Source organism: Chiloscyllium plagiosum, chromosome 2 (assembly GCF_004010195.1).
Source record: "Chiloscyllium plagiosum isolate BGI_BamShark_2017 chromosome 2, ASM401019v2, whole genome shotgun sequence".
In the NCBI taxonomy this organism is placed as follows: Eukaryota; Metazoa; Chordata; class Chondrichthyes; order Orectolobiformes; family Hemiscylliidae; genus Chiloscyllium; species Chiloscyllium plagiosum.
In genome coordinates, this window is record NC_057711.1 from 21,279,400 (window position 1) to 21,294,440 (window position 15,041).

General features: G+C 39.9%; 1 protein-coding gene across 21 annotated transcripts in view; it reads left to right on the forward strand.

Moving 5' to 3' along the window:
- Nucleotides 1-15,041, forward strand: part of LOC122557375 (teneurin-3) — a 2,612,756-nt gene that overhangs the window by 318,349 nt on the left and 2,279,366 nt on the right. The gene's annotated exons all lie outside the window — the stretch shown is intronic.

Consider the following 15,041-nt stretch of genomic DNA (forward strand, 5'->3'; position numbering starts at 1 on the left):
TAAATGCGAGGTGCTGTATTTTGGGAAAGCAAATCTTAGCAGGACTTATACACTTAATGATAAGGTCCTAGGGAGTGTTGCTGAACAAAGAGACGTTGGAGTGCAGGTTCATAGCTTCTTGAAAGTAGAGTCGCAGGTAGATAGGATAGTGAAGAAGGCGTTTGGTATGCTTTCCTTTGTTGGTCAGAGTATTGAGTATTGGAGTTGGGAGGCCATGTTGCAGTATACAGGATATTGCTTTGGCCATTTTTGGAATATTGCGTGCAATTCTGGTCTCATTCCTATCAGAAGGATGCTGTGAAATGTGAAAGGGTTAGAAAAGATTTACAAGGCTGTTGCCAGGGTTCGAGGATTTGAGCTATTGGGAGAGGTTGAATAGGCTGGGGCTGTTTTCGCTGGAGCATTGGAGGCTGAGAGGTGACCTTATAGAGGTCTATAAAATCATGAGGGGCATGGATAGGATAAATAGACAAAGTCTTTTCCCTGGGATGGGGGAGTCCAGAACTAGAGGGCATTTGTTTAGGGTGAGAGGGGAAAGATATAAAAGAGATCTAAGGGCCAACTTTTTCATGCAGAGGGTGGTGTGTGTCTGGGATGAGCTGCCAGTGGAAGTGGTGGAGGCTAGTAGGATTGCAACATTTAAAAAGCATCTGCATGGGTATATGAATAGGAAGGGTTTGGAGGGATATGGGCCAGTTACTGGCAGGTGGGACTAGATTAGGTTGGTCAGCATGGATGAGTTGGACCGAAGGGTCTGTTTCCATGCTGTACATCTCTATGACTCTATGACTCTATGAATTGCCAGGCATCAGATGAGCACAATTTCTAATAAGACAAAAATGGATTGCCAGAATGACTTTACATTTGATCACGAAGGCTGCTCATTGTTGCACCCAATGCCCTACAATCACTGAAGCCTTTGTTACATTTGAGTTTGACTTTTCCAATGGTCCTTCAAAATGATCTCTCAAGTTATATCCAACACAGATTGAAAATAAGCCAGGACTTTGCTCCCTCAGATTGAAAGGAAATTTAATGGAGGTAGTCAAACTGATATCAGGTTGAGCTAAAGCAGGCAGAGGAGGGAAACTGTTTCCATTGGCAGAGGAGTGGAGAATCAGCGGATGCAGTCTGAAGGTGATTGGTGAAACAACCAAATGAGTCATATGAAGAAAACTTATTGACACAGCAACAGACCGAAAGTATAGTTGATGTTCTATCAATTGTTGATTCAAAAGAAACTGGATAAGCACTGCCACACTTTTCTGTTCAACATGAACTTACGAATCGTATCATGAGGATTGATTAAAAAAAAGTGAATTCGTGTTTTGAAGTTATCTACCAACAATGTCACCTGGGAAACTAAACATGCAAATCTGATTTTGACCAGTTGCGGCTGTATAATTAGTTCAAAGTCATGGGAATACAATATCAAATCACATGTCAAGGTATAGTGTTTGATAACAGTTTAAGTCACACCGTCTTTAAGATACTTCCACAACTCAGCACAACAAATGCTAGAAGGGAAGGATGATAGGAACATGGGAGCAATATATTATTGTATATTATGCATTGCATAAATATAATTTGAGATATATATATATATATATATATGACATTATAGTCAGCCATTTAGCTACTTGAACCTGCTCTGCCATTCTGAATCATGACAGATTATCTAGTTCAATGCCATTTTCCTACACAATCTCCTTATACCTTGAGGTGATGTGTAACTAAAGACCTATCAATTTTTGTCTTGAACTTACTCAATGACTGAATTTCTATCATCCTCAGTAATAGAAAATTCAAAAGATTCACTAACCTCTAAGTGAAGAGCTTCCTATTCATCTCAGTCATCAACTTACTTTTTATCCTGAGACTGTATCTCTGGTTCTATACCCTAGAGTGAGGAGCAGCATCACTTATGTATCCACTCTGTCCTTTAAGAAATGAGGAAGTTTCTATTGCATAATCTCATTGTTCTAAAATTTTCAATCTCTCGCCATTCAAGAAGTACTCTACACTGCCTATGAAATTGGGTAACTACACAATTATCACATTATATTCCATCTGCAGTTCTTTTAGCCCTCATGCAGCCTTCTTTCTGGGTGGATGAACCCTATGGGATGAATGGATTACTTCACCCAAAACTATGTTGTCGAAGCAAATTCCCAGTTTCTTGTGCACTTCTTTGAAAATTGCAATGTGCAATGTTCATTGACAAGAAATCAGATTGCACATTCATCTTCTCACAATTCCTGTGTTTAGCAGACACATCAGGAAGGATTATGGAATTGATTCTCATTGTTACTAAGAGAGGCTGCCAGCTACTTTAAGAGGCTGGCCTGCATAGCATAATATATCTAGCATTATGGTGCAATGTGTGCATGGAATAATCCTCATTGAAAGAAAGCAAAATCTTAAATTAATTTTAAATTTATTCAATTATAAATCCATTCATTTGTTATAAATAGAATGTGCACATGGATGCAATTCTTTTTCTCACTCACGAGACAGACTGAAATTCACTTGCAAATTATAAACACCTTCTTTGTTCCTCAGTTTGCATCATTTATGAAAATTAAAATCTTATTTCTGTATCCTCAATAGCGTGTCCTCCATCCAAAATATTTAGTGGTACTTGGATTCACTTCAAGTGTGTGTTGCAAGGCTGGAATAGCTGAATTGATTCTCCTTAGAGTTATACTATAATATTGAAAGTGTTCACACAAGAGATACAAGTTTGCAATTTCATTTAAATTGAAGTGAAAAGCAGCCAGAAAATGGTTTGTCAATCCTAAATGTGCTATGTGCAAATAGAGTTCTCCCTCTTGTGTTGTACATTTATCAATTGAAACAAATGCAAAAGGAAAGATTGCTTTAAAAATAACACTGAAATAGTTTCCTTGGGGAAAGTAGAAATGAAGCAGATATGTCCACAATTATTTATTAGATTATTCGAAGATTTTATTCAGTATTGAGAGAATTATGTAAAAGAATGCAATACATGCAATCAGCAATTTGCTTGGGAATTAAAATCTGCTAAATAATAATTCGTGCAATCAGTAGCGTTTGTAATTACTGTTTCACATATTTCTTGGCTAATGTGATTGAGGTGGAGCTGCTTATTAAATCCTCACAGGCACTGGATTAAATACTATTGGAATATAAATATTGATAAAAGCAGTACTGGCATTTATTATTTCCATCTATTATGTTTTCTCTGTTGTGAAATTTACCCTTTTGATAATTCAAAGGAAATCAAAGCATCTCAATTTTCAGTAGTTTCAGGGCAATCACATATTGTTGATTCTTTGGATGTTATCTTGAACTGAAATCTCCATTGTTCTTCCAATGGAGATGGTGGCATTTGAAGCAATGTCAGTAGACTAACAAGTCCAGGCCAATACTCCGGATGAAAGTGTTAAAATTCCAGCATATCACCTGGATGAATAGAAAAAAACTAGGCTGAGTAAGTTGACAATGATAACCATATCAACAATTGTTGTAGAAAAAAAATGACTTAATGGGTTAATTCATTTCATTTGGAGAAAGAAAACCTTCTTCCTTTTTTGATTTGGTCTTCATTTGATTCCAAACCCTTGGCAGTATTGTCAATTCATATTGCGCTCCAGGCTACTAATCACTGGCAGCTTGTGATTGGTCGACAGTTAAACCACAAATGCTACATTCTATATTGAGTTGAAGAACATTTCTATTTATTAGTGCTGGAGCATGAGCCACTTGTGAGTCTTAATAAAAAGAAGAATGTGTCTCATATAATGAGGGGACATTTATTGCATGAGAACAAAAGGCGCAAGTCACCTTGACCTAAGACTATCAGGAACCAGAAATAACATGTCTTTCTCTGTTGTGAACTCTCCCTTGACTGCCTGAATCTCCACCAAAGACTGCCAACATCAGTAGAGATGGATTCAACTTTAGAATTACCTCTTTCAAAAATATCACTGTACGCAAGTAGGGATTGTTTCGCTCCGTTGGATAGATTGCTGGTTCTTATTGCAGTGTGATATCAACAACCTGGGTTCAATTCCCAACACCAGCTAAGGTTACCATGAAGAGCCATGCATCTCAATCTCTCATGTTGCATGAGTCTGGGTAAACCAACGCCAATCATTAATTGTCTAATGAGAGAGCAGGAAAAAGCTGTAGAAAGATTATGGTGACTTTACCTTATGCGCCATCTTTCCAAGAGCTTTTATTCTCATAGTTAACACTTACAAAACATTTTTTGGGAGTGTTTATATTTTGTAGGATTTAAGGAAATGGGATTTGTTGCAGGTTTTGTGGACATTAATGGGGTAGTTTCTTTTGAGAGGCCATTAAAAGTTCTCTGTAGACACTGGAGTTTTTTTTAACAATGCTTGCTTTATTGTTTGACCTGCTGGGGCTGTGTGTGGACAATAACTCTCTTGTAGAGGTTTTCATTTTGTATGGTTCAGTTGAAGGAAACTCTGCTGAAAACCAGCTGGGTTGGAGCAACGCTTGCGATGAACAAATTGCCCAGGTGATAATTTCAATCTCTGAAAGGAACATCATCTGCTTTAGTTCAGGGTGAAACCAATTTCTATTTCTTAGCAACCACGGCCTGCAAGTCTTCAGAGACAACTGTATGTGATTAGTGCCTTGATCACACATGACAGAGCATCAGACTCTAGAATAACGACAGCTTTGTCCTTAAAACTTCAAGAGTAATTTGACCAAGACTGTTTTCTGATAAACAATCTCTGCAGAGAATCTTCAGAGATTTTTTCCTGAAACATGCATAAGTGTGTTTGCACATATGTTTTGAGGAGATTTATAGGGATATATAGTTGTACGCATGTATTAATAACTTTGTATGTTCATCAGTATGACATCTTTATTGTTTTAATGTTAAACCAATATTTCCATTGAAGATGCCTGTTTGGTAGATCTTGTTCAAAATCTGATACAGATAAGGCATTTAATTGGAAACCTTTGTCACTGGAAGATGTCTTTTTCATTCATATTGTGACTAGGAAGAGGAATGAATAACTCTGCAGTCTTGCAGCCTCGATCATAAAGGTGTTCATGTATATAACTTATTTTACACTGTCCCATTAGCCTCTGACTTCACAAATGTAGGTGGTAAGGAGTTGTCACAATTCATCCAGAATCCATTCTTTTCTGAATTGGAAGATTGGGAGGTGCTGAATGTAATTTTGATGTTGTCCTTTATTCTCAGCTGTGGATCTTTTTCATCTTTTGGATGTCCTTCCTTTGGATTTGGACAGTATTAATTCTGCTAAATCCAGTAGTTCATCCATTTTCCTATCTGGAGAACTCTGAGCTATGAATTTCCTTCACAGATTAACTATTTCCTGCCAACTCCAATAGTTGCTCTATAACAACACCTAATATAACAACACCTTTAGTCTTGTGAATGTCTATCATTGAAACCATTGCTCTACTGCAACAAGTTCCTTACAATATCCTGAATTTCTGGACAAGCAATTTTTAAAATATTTAAGTGAGCAGTTTTTTTTCTTTCTCGTAGTATCTAAGGAATATGACTCAGAGGAAGTTTCAGAAGATGGTGTTTCAATGCATTTGCTGCGCTTGTCCTCCGAGGTGGCATAGTTGCGGTTTGGAAGAAGCTGGCAAAGCACGCTGGATAATTTGCTGCAAAGAATCTTATAGATAGGACCCACAATGGTTACTGTGCATTATTGGTAGAGAAGTGAATATTGAAGGTTTTAGATTAGATTACATTACAGTGTGGAAACAGGCCCTTCGGCCCAACAAGTCCACACCGACGCGCCGAAGCGAAACCCACCCATACCCCTACATTTACTCCTTACCTAACACTACGGGCAATTTAGCATGGCCAATTCACCTGACCCTGCACATCTTTTGGACTGTGGGAGGAAACCCGAGCACCCGGAGGAAACCCACGCAGACACGGGGAGAACGTGCAAACTCCACACAGTCAGTCGGCTGAGGTGGGAATTGAACCCGGGTCTCAGGCGCTGTGAGGCAGCAGTGCTAACCACTGTGCCACCGTGCCGCCCACCCGTGCCACCGTGCCGCCCACTAAGGTATTAGATGGGGTGATGGACAAGTGAGATGCTTTGCCTTGGAGTCTGTTGAGTTATTTGAGTGTTGTTGCAGCTGTGGTCATCAAAGAAAATGATGAGTACTCCATCACACTCCTGACTTGTTCCCTGTAGACAGTGGCCAGACGTTGGGAAGGGTGGAGGTGATTTACTCACCTCAGAATTCCAAACCTCTGACCTGCTCTTGTGGCTATAATATGAATGTGACTGATCCAATTCCATCTCTGATCAACAGTGACCCAAAGATGGTGATTGTGAAAGAGGTTACAAGACAAGCTTTGAATCGCAGATTTTATTAACTACATTAATTATGTATAAAATCCACCAGTGACTATGATGTGGCTTGAACCTGTGTTCCCAGACATGAGTATGGCCCTCTGGGTTGCCTCAGGGAAAGGGGATAGGCTGACACCATTTTCCCTGATAAGTAGGAGGTTGAGGGGTTACTTTATAGATATTTATAAAAACATAAGGGGCATGGATAGGGTGAATAACTAAAGCCTTTTTTTTTCCAGGGTAGGAGAGTCCAAAGTTAGAGGGCAGCAGTTTAAGGTGAGAGGGAAAATATTTAAAAGGGACAAGAGATGCAGCTTTTTCAGTCAGAGGGTGGTGTGTAAATGGAATGAGCTGGAATTGGTGGAGGCTGGTGCAGTTGCAACATTGTAAAGACATTTGCACAAGCACATGAATGGGAAAGGTTTCAATGGATATGGGCCAAACACAGGCAAATAGGACTAGGTTACTTTGGAAAACTAGTTGGCATGGACAAGTTGGATGGAGGGCTCTGTTTCAGTATTTCTATAATATTACTGTTGCACCACCCATATCTCCCTTTCTCCTTCCTGATAATCCAAATGTATACGTTAGGAACAGCAGTCACCCCCACTTGATCTGGCTGATCTCTCTCTGTCCTTTCTTTCTCTCTCTTATACACACACACATGCACACATACGCAGACACACATGAACACAACACCCACCCTGACTCAGGTTACTCCATCTTCATCTGAATTCCACTGGTTATAGGCTCAAACGTACCTCAAAAGGTTTTGCCTTCACTCTACAATAATGGCTCAGGTGCTCACACATCCACAGGCAGTTGAGAACAACTGAAGGTTTTATGCAAAGAATATAATGACCAAACATTGTTTATAGCTCCCATAAACATGACTGCAAACTATGTCTGAGTGCATTTTATTGAACTTATTGCAAAGAGCTAATGCTGTGTAATGATTTAGAATTTGCAAGGCTTTTGATGACCAACTGTCAGAATGCGCTTTCATTATTGCCCTGATGTGAGCACAAACTCGTAGCTAAAGAGCTGATGAAACAAGAAATCTTGAAGTACAGACTGTGACTCACTGCTTCAACAGACTCCACCATGCATCCTCCCCTCTGCCTCTTCGTCTCCCGCCCTCCTCACTACACTGCCCAAGATCCAGCAATCAGTAAAACAATTAGAATTAGACTTTATTGTTATGAGTACTCAAGTACAGGGATACAGAAGTATAACGAAAAATGTACAATGTCACCACTCCTGACACCATCTTAGATACAAAGCTACCCAGGTACAAAATCCTAGGTACAAGGTAGAAAAGTAAAGAAATAAGTTAAAAGTTTAACATTACAAGTCATCTTAGCATAAAGTTTAAAAAAACAAAGTAAAAAGTTTGGCATTACAGTCCATCTTTAGCCGTGGGCTTGCAGATGCTCCATGCTGGGTGTTCCCAACAGCTTGTACACCCCACGAGGGCTTGATCTCTCCCTCACACTGGGCTCGATCTCTCCCCTATGCTGGGCTCGATCTCTCCCCACACTGGGCTCAATCTCTCCTCCGCACTGCGGCATGGTGGCACAGTGGTTAGCACTGCTGCCTTACAATTCCTGTCTCAGGCAACTGTCTGTGTGGAGTTTGCACATTCTTCCTGTGTCTGCGTGGGTTTCCTCCAGGTGCTCCGGTTTCCTCCTACAGTCCAAAGATGTGCAGGTTAGGCGAATTGGCCGTGCTAAATTGGCCGTAGTGTTAGGTGTAGGGGAATGGGTCTGGGTGGGTTGCTCTTTGGAGCGTCGGTTTGGACTTGTTGGGCCGAAGGGCCTGTTTCCACACTGTAAGTAATCTAACCTCAGCACCCACCAGCCCCACAACTGATCTCTCTCCAGAAATTTGTAACAGCTTTTTTCTTCAAGCTGAGTGAAGATTGGTATCAGATTAAATAAATCACTTTATCTTTCAATCACAAGAAGTGATCTAGTGAGAACCTCCACTTTCCATGCTCTCATTGTGTTTTGAAACCACCTAAAAATTCAAACAACATTTGAAATGAGATGCAATTGTTTTTATTTGTCTCAGTCTGAATATTCCTTCACTCTTTTTAACAGCAATCTGAGCAACAATTATTTCTGAACACCGGATCTAGCCCTGAAAAGATTTCAGTATGTTGCTTAATACAGCAAATACTTTTAGATAATTCCATTTTGAAGTTTTTAAGTTACAATTCTGTTCCTACCCTAACCCCATCCACTTGTCCCAATCTTTATTTTACTCGATAAAATGTTTCGAAAGTCATGTGGGAATTCATGCTTTTCATTTCCTGGTTGTCTGTCTGTAAGAATTGGATTGGTTGAATGAATAGCTTGAAGCCTTTGGAGTTGGGAATCCCAGTTAAACTATGTAATACTCAATTGCTTGCTGAGAGAGATGCATTTCTTGTCATTGATGTCAACAGATCCCTCAACAATGCTTTCTTTTAGATCAGCAGCAATAATATTATGGACTAAGCCAGACCACTCAAAACATTCTTTAGCAGGCAGCTGAGACCATAACTTTGCAATTTGTTTCAGTGTGTACAGTGAAATTTGCCCAGATTAAATTAACTAGATTGATTACTAGATTTTAAAACAGACAAAAAAAATCACAAAATTACACAATGAAACAAAAAGAACAGAATAAAGAACCCCTCCAGAACTCAGTCTGTCCAAACTAGAGTTAAGGATGCTGTTCTGAATGTACACAACACTCCCAATAAGCAAGCTCCCTTTAAAGCCCAGTATAAATGGAATGCATGCTTACAGGTTGAAGTTGAAGGGTAGAAAGAGAGAGAGAGAGACAGTTTCCACACAGCTCACTGTTGAACTCCTCACCAGTACATGACTGAACTAAACTGCTCAGCTCAGCTAGAGAGCTGACCACTCCCCTTTCTTTATACAGGTCATTTCTAAAACATGACCACTTTGTCCTGAATGCTCATCTGTTTACATATAAACATACAACCTCTCAAAATCCTTTTCACCTCTGTACCAAACCAGACTAATCAGAGCCTGTCTGGCTTACATCCCCTCTGAAAGAAACAAAGACAGAATATCCTTGAGCCATGGATCAGATTTTAGAAAAGAAAGGGACTAGCTTTTTTTTAACAATAACCACTGTAAATGCATGCACAGGACATTTTAAACGTATTGTGAATTCATTAATTTTTCATTTATTGTAGTTGAATGTTGTTTGATTCCTTCTGCTCTTCTTCTTCTTAAAGATGCGTAAAGTTTCTGTGCAGAGACAGGATTGACCAGAACATGAGGAACTTTAAAAAAAAACATTTTCTTTCGCTATTCTGGGTACAATGCTTGAACATGCCAAGGTATCAATGAAGAAGGGTTACACCTGAAACATTGATTTCTCCACCTCCTGATGTAGCCCGGCTTGCTGTATTCTTCCAGATTCCCAATTGTCTACCTAGGTATCAATGGGTGAAGAGTATGACAACATAATCTAAGTTATCAAAGAACAATAGAAAAACTGGTTTTCATATAGTCTAAAGAATTCAACTGGAGCATGACAATTCAAGATTGGAATCTAATTCACATAAGAAGATATTAGGGCAAATGATCAATAAAGCTTAGCAAAGAGAACAACTTGAAGGAATGCATTAATAGTGGAGAGACATTGAGGAGTTTGGGAAGAAACTTGTATATCATATACATGCACAGTTGTCGGAACAAGCATTAACAATTGAGCAATTGAAGAAGTTCACAGAAGACTGTAGGAATGGGGGATCTTGTAGAACTATGTTGGAGTGAAGGCATTGAGTAATTGGGAAACAAGAATGAAATAAATGGACGTATTAGTGACTGAGGGGCAATGGACATAAAATGACCAGCTGACAGTCTCTGAACAAGCTTATTGCACAGCCATAATGCACTGTGGGTGGGCTGACAGAGGACAAATTCAAATGTCTGTGGGGTGATGTTCCACACTCAAGCCAGTCTGAATGGCAGGCAGCTCCAGCAGTTCTATGATGAGAAAGTTCCGCAGTACAACCAGTCCTGGAATAAAGGTCCCTTTGAGTCTCCAGGTAACTAAGGGACACAAAGAAGGTGTATTTGGTCAACTTAGAGAGGAGGTGAGGTGTTGAGAGGGTAAAGTTCCAATGGAAAGGTGATTCCTATCCTCTGCGATCTGTGCAAAGGGCACCCTCCAAAGATAGTACCAGCGGATCTTCCTGCATTTGTATAAACATGATGAAAAGAAACGGGTGTCTACTCCTGCCTGCCTTCTCACACCAACCAAGTTATGGCATAGAGAGGGTTGTGGGGGTGGAGTGGGGGGGGGGAGGTCGTGTCAATTGAGTTTTGGATAATCTCAGTTCACCTTTAATTATTTATTTACATATGGTTGCCAGGTTGCCAATTGCTGGATGTAGTCAGCCTTGATAATGGAGTGAATATAAAATAAAAAACTGATCTTGAGACCATATTGGATGCCAAGGTTGCAAACAGTATGTTATAACTTTAGACAGTGTCCAGGGTCTAATCAATTGAGTTTGTGATACAGATTGAAAACTGAGTCTTCCCAACGTTGTTAGGTTTTGGATGTAGGTTTGCTCGCTGAGCTAAAAGGTTCATTTCCAGATGTTTCGTTACCTTACTAGGTAACATCTTCAGTGGACCTCATGTGAAGCAATGCAGAAAATTCCTGCTTTTTATTTATATGTTTGGGTTTATTTGGGTTAGTGATGTCATTTCCTCTGGTGAAGTTACTTCCTTTTCCTTTTCTCGGGGTGCTAGTTGGTTGGAATGCCATGCTTCGAGGAGTTTTCGTGCATGTCTTTTGTTTGGCTAGTCCTAGGATGGATGTATTGTCCCAGTCAATAAGGATACTAGTAAGAGAGGGTCAAGAGAATTTCTAGAAGCATGGCATTCCAACCAGAACTCTATCAACAAACACATCGACTTAGACCCCATCTACCACCCCCTGAGAAAAGGGACCAGAAGTGACTTCCCCATCGGAAATAACATCACCACTGGAAATGATATCACCAACCCAAAGAAACCCAAACATATAAATAAAAAACAGGAATTTTCAGCATTGCTTCGCATGAGGTCCACTGAAGATGTTACCTAGTTAGGTCACAAAACATCTGGAAATGAACCTTTCAGCTTAGTGAGCAAACGTACATCCAAAACCTCAACTTGAGCTACAAATCTTCTCAAAACTCATTAACATTGTTAGATGTAATTTGTTCTCATTCAGGACTGAAAATCAGACTTGTGAAAGATGTGAAATATTAGATGTGAAAGATATTAAATTTTAAATGTGAAAGATTAGAGGCATGTAAAGAGGGTGGCACAGTGGCTCAGTGGTTAGCATTGCTGCCTCACAGCACCAGGGTCCCAGGTTCGATTCCAGCCTCGAGCAACTGTCTGTGTGGAGTTTGCACATTCTCCCCGTGTCTGAGCGGGTTTCCTCCAGTTTCCTCCCACAGTCCAAAGATGTGCAGGTCAGATGAATTGGTCATGCTAAATTGCCCATAGTGTTAGGTGCATTATGGAAATGGGTCTGGGTGGGTTACTCTTGGGAGGGTCGGTGTGGACTGGTTGGGCCGAACGGCCTGTTTCCACACTGTAGGGAATCTAATCTAAAACACAGAAGTGGAAGCATTACATCGAGAAAGGGAAGGACATGGTGAATCTCCGTGCTGTCAGCATAAGTATAGAAATCTGTCATAGGGAAGATGTTCAAACTCACTACTAGAGATATTAAAGCAAGGCACTTCAATAAGTTCAAGGTAATCAGGAAGAATAAAAATGGTTTTATGAAAATTAAACCTGATCCTTCTAACTTACTGTAATTTTCAGGAAGTTATATGCTTTAAATTCGATTTCGAGAAGGCATTTGATAAGATGCCACATCAAACGTTATTGCAGAAAATAAATGTTCATGTGCAGGGTGTAGCAAATCACACAGATAGAATATTGGCTTGCTAACAGGAAGACTGGATGTATAAATAGGTTATAAATGGTCAAGAAGATAAAGATAGATTCAGGAAATGTTCAAAAAATGGGCAGCACAGTGGCTCAGTGGTTAGCACTGCTTCCCCACAGAGCCAGGGCCCTAGGTTCGATTCCAGCCTTGGGCGACTGTGAAGTTTGCACATCCTCCCCACTGTGTCAGCGTGGGTTTGCTCCATGTGCTCAGTTTCCTCCAACAGTTACAAAGATGTGCACGTTAGGGTGAATTGGCTATGTTAAATTGCCCCATAGTGTGCAGGCGAGGTCCATTAGAGTAACAGGGGAATGCGTGGGGGTGGCTTACTCTTCAGAGGGTCGGTGTGGACATGTTGGGCCAAATGACCTGTTTCTGCACTGTAAAGTTTCTATGGCATTCCTCCAGCTCCAAAGTCTCAATTCTCATGGGCAGCATGGTAGCACATTGGTTAGTGCTGCTGCCTCACAGCGCCAGAGACCCGGGTTCAATTCCCGCCTCAGGCAACTGTCTGTGTGGAGTTTGCACATTCTCCCCGTGTCTTTGTGGGTTTCCTCCGGGTGCTCTGGTTTCCTCCCACAGTCACAAAGATGTGCAGGTTAGGTGAATTGGCCATGCTAAATTGCCAGTAGTGTTAGGTAAAGGGGTAAATATAGGGGAATGGGTCTGGGTGGGTTGCTCTTCGGACGGTCGGTGTGGACTTGTTGGGTCGAAGTGCCTGTTTCCACACTGTAAGGAATCTACTCAACTCAAATGAAGATATGAATAAGAGAACATCAAAATAAGATCCAGAACCTAAAGTACTGCCCTCAATCATTATAGTGTCGTACTACCTCACCTTAGCTCATTTGACCATATCACCACTTCTGAGAACACAGGCATGCATTCAAGCTCCACCTCAAATAGTGAATTAATAATGTAAGCTGGTGCACCAGATCAATCCTCATTCAGCTGTTCATTCAATTGATTTGGGTTATTGTTCAAAGGTCAAAGTGCCTCTTTAAAGAGAGGAGGAGGGTCCCATCATTCTGGCCAACATTACTCCCTTAATCAGAAAAAAAGAATGAACTGACTATTCAACATATTGCACTTTGTGGTGCATCTTTATACTTTCAGAAGAGATGTGATTCACCTCAAAGGCCCACAGTTCAAAAGTGATTCATTGTGTGAACATGGTTTCTTTTGAGGTATTTTGACAGAATGTGGTAATATATAAATCCAGTGAAAGTGCACGATCCTTGTTAAAAGCAATACGTCTACTACCAAACAAGAAGAGATTGGTAATATTGTTCCCTGATTTGTCATTCGATTAGCGGTAGCCTGTGGGTATTTTATGCTCAGAGGGACAGATTACGCGACAGAAATTTCAGGAAATTCAGCTGCTCTGACTCATTCTGACAGCTGGCCAGTCTGATATAAATTTATCCTTTTTTTAAAAGAAGTAATACAAAGAGGATTGCATTAATCACGAATAAAGATAGAACAAATCAAATGCATTGAGGCACCTCAGCCGAGTACCTCTCAATATTTCTTGGAAATTAAATGTAAAATAACGCGGTGTTGCTTTTCTTACGTATTGCTGTTTCAGTGAAAGTCTCCTAATATCCAAGCTGTGACAGCCCAGGATAGATCAAAACTACACAGCACAAAGCCCTGTGGTTTGGCAGCATTATTACACTGGCATCTCACTCAAAAGTGCCATGAGATGAACGCGTGAGGATAAGTGCTGGTTAACAATTATAGATGCACCAGAATTTATAGTTCTATACTGCATAGTGCTTTAGGATTAGTTGTACTTCTTTTTTTCAATTCTAGAATCAATCGATTGAACCTTCTCTGAAGTGCCCCAATATAGCTGCATCCCTTCTCAAGTAAGGGGACCAAAGTTGTACACAATGCTCTGGGTATGCTGACATTAGTGCCCTGAACATTTGCAGCAATGCTTCTTTACTTTTATACTCCATTCCTTTAGCAATAAATGCCAAAATTCAATTTTCCTTCCTTATTATCTGTTGTATCTGTGTTCCAGTTTTCTGTGATTTATGTACAAGGGTACTCAGATCTCTCTGCACCAAAGGACTCTGAAGTTTCTCTTTATTTAGACAATAAGTTACCTTTCTTTTCTTCCAATCAAAATGAATAACTTAGCACCTATCCCTTAAATTTCATCTGTCAAACATTGGCCAATTTGATTAAAGTATATTTTTTGTTAATTTCTGATTTCTTCATTTCAACTTACTTACTCACCTATCTTACTGTTATCTCCAATTTAGCTATGGTACTTTCTATCCCGCCATACAAATGATTAATATAGACTGTAAATAGGAGGACCAAATTCAATGGAAACCCATTAATATGTCGCCTTCAAACACTCAAATGCTGATGACAGTTTAAAAATAATTGGTTGTTCTCCACTCACGTGTTAAAAAAAATTACGATTTAATGGCATATTCATGTTAAAAAGAAGTAGCTAGCGTAATGACTCTTTGAAATTGTTCTGAAGTGCAAGCTAGTAAAACAGAGGTTGATTTAAAATTGACGAAGCATTCCAAAATTCATTACTGTAGTGTTTCAGTTTTCAAGTCTCTGACAAGGAACTATTATTTTTACAGCCCACCTTTAAATTGTTAGTCAGAATTTTAGTGCATTGTGTTTGAGCAGCTTAGAAAAATGACAAAGATGTGA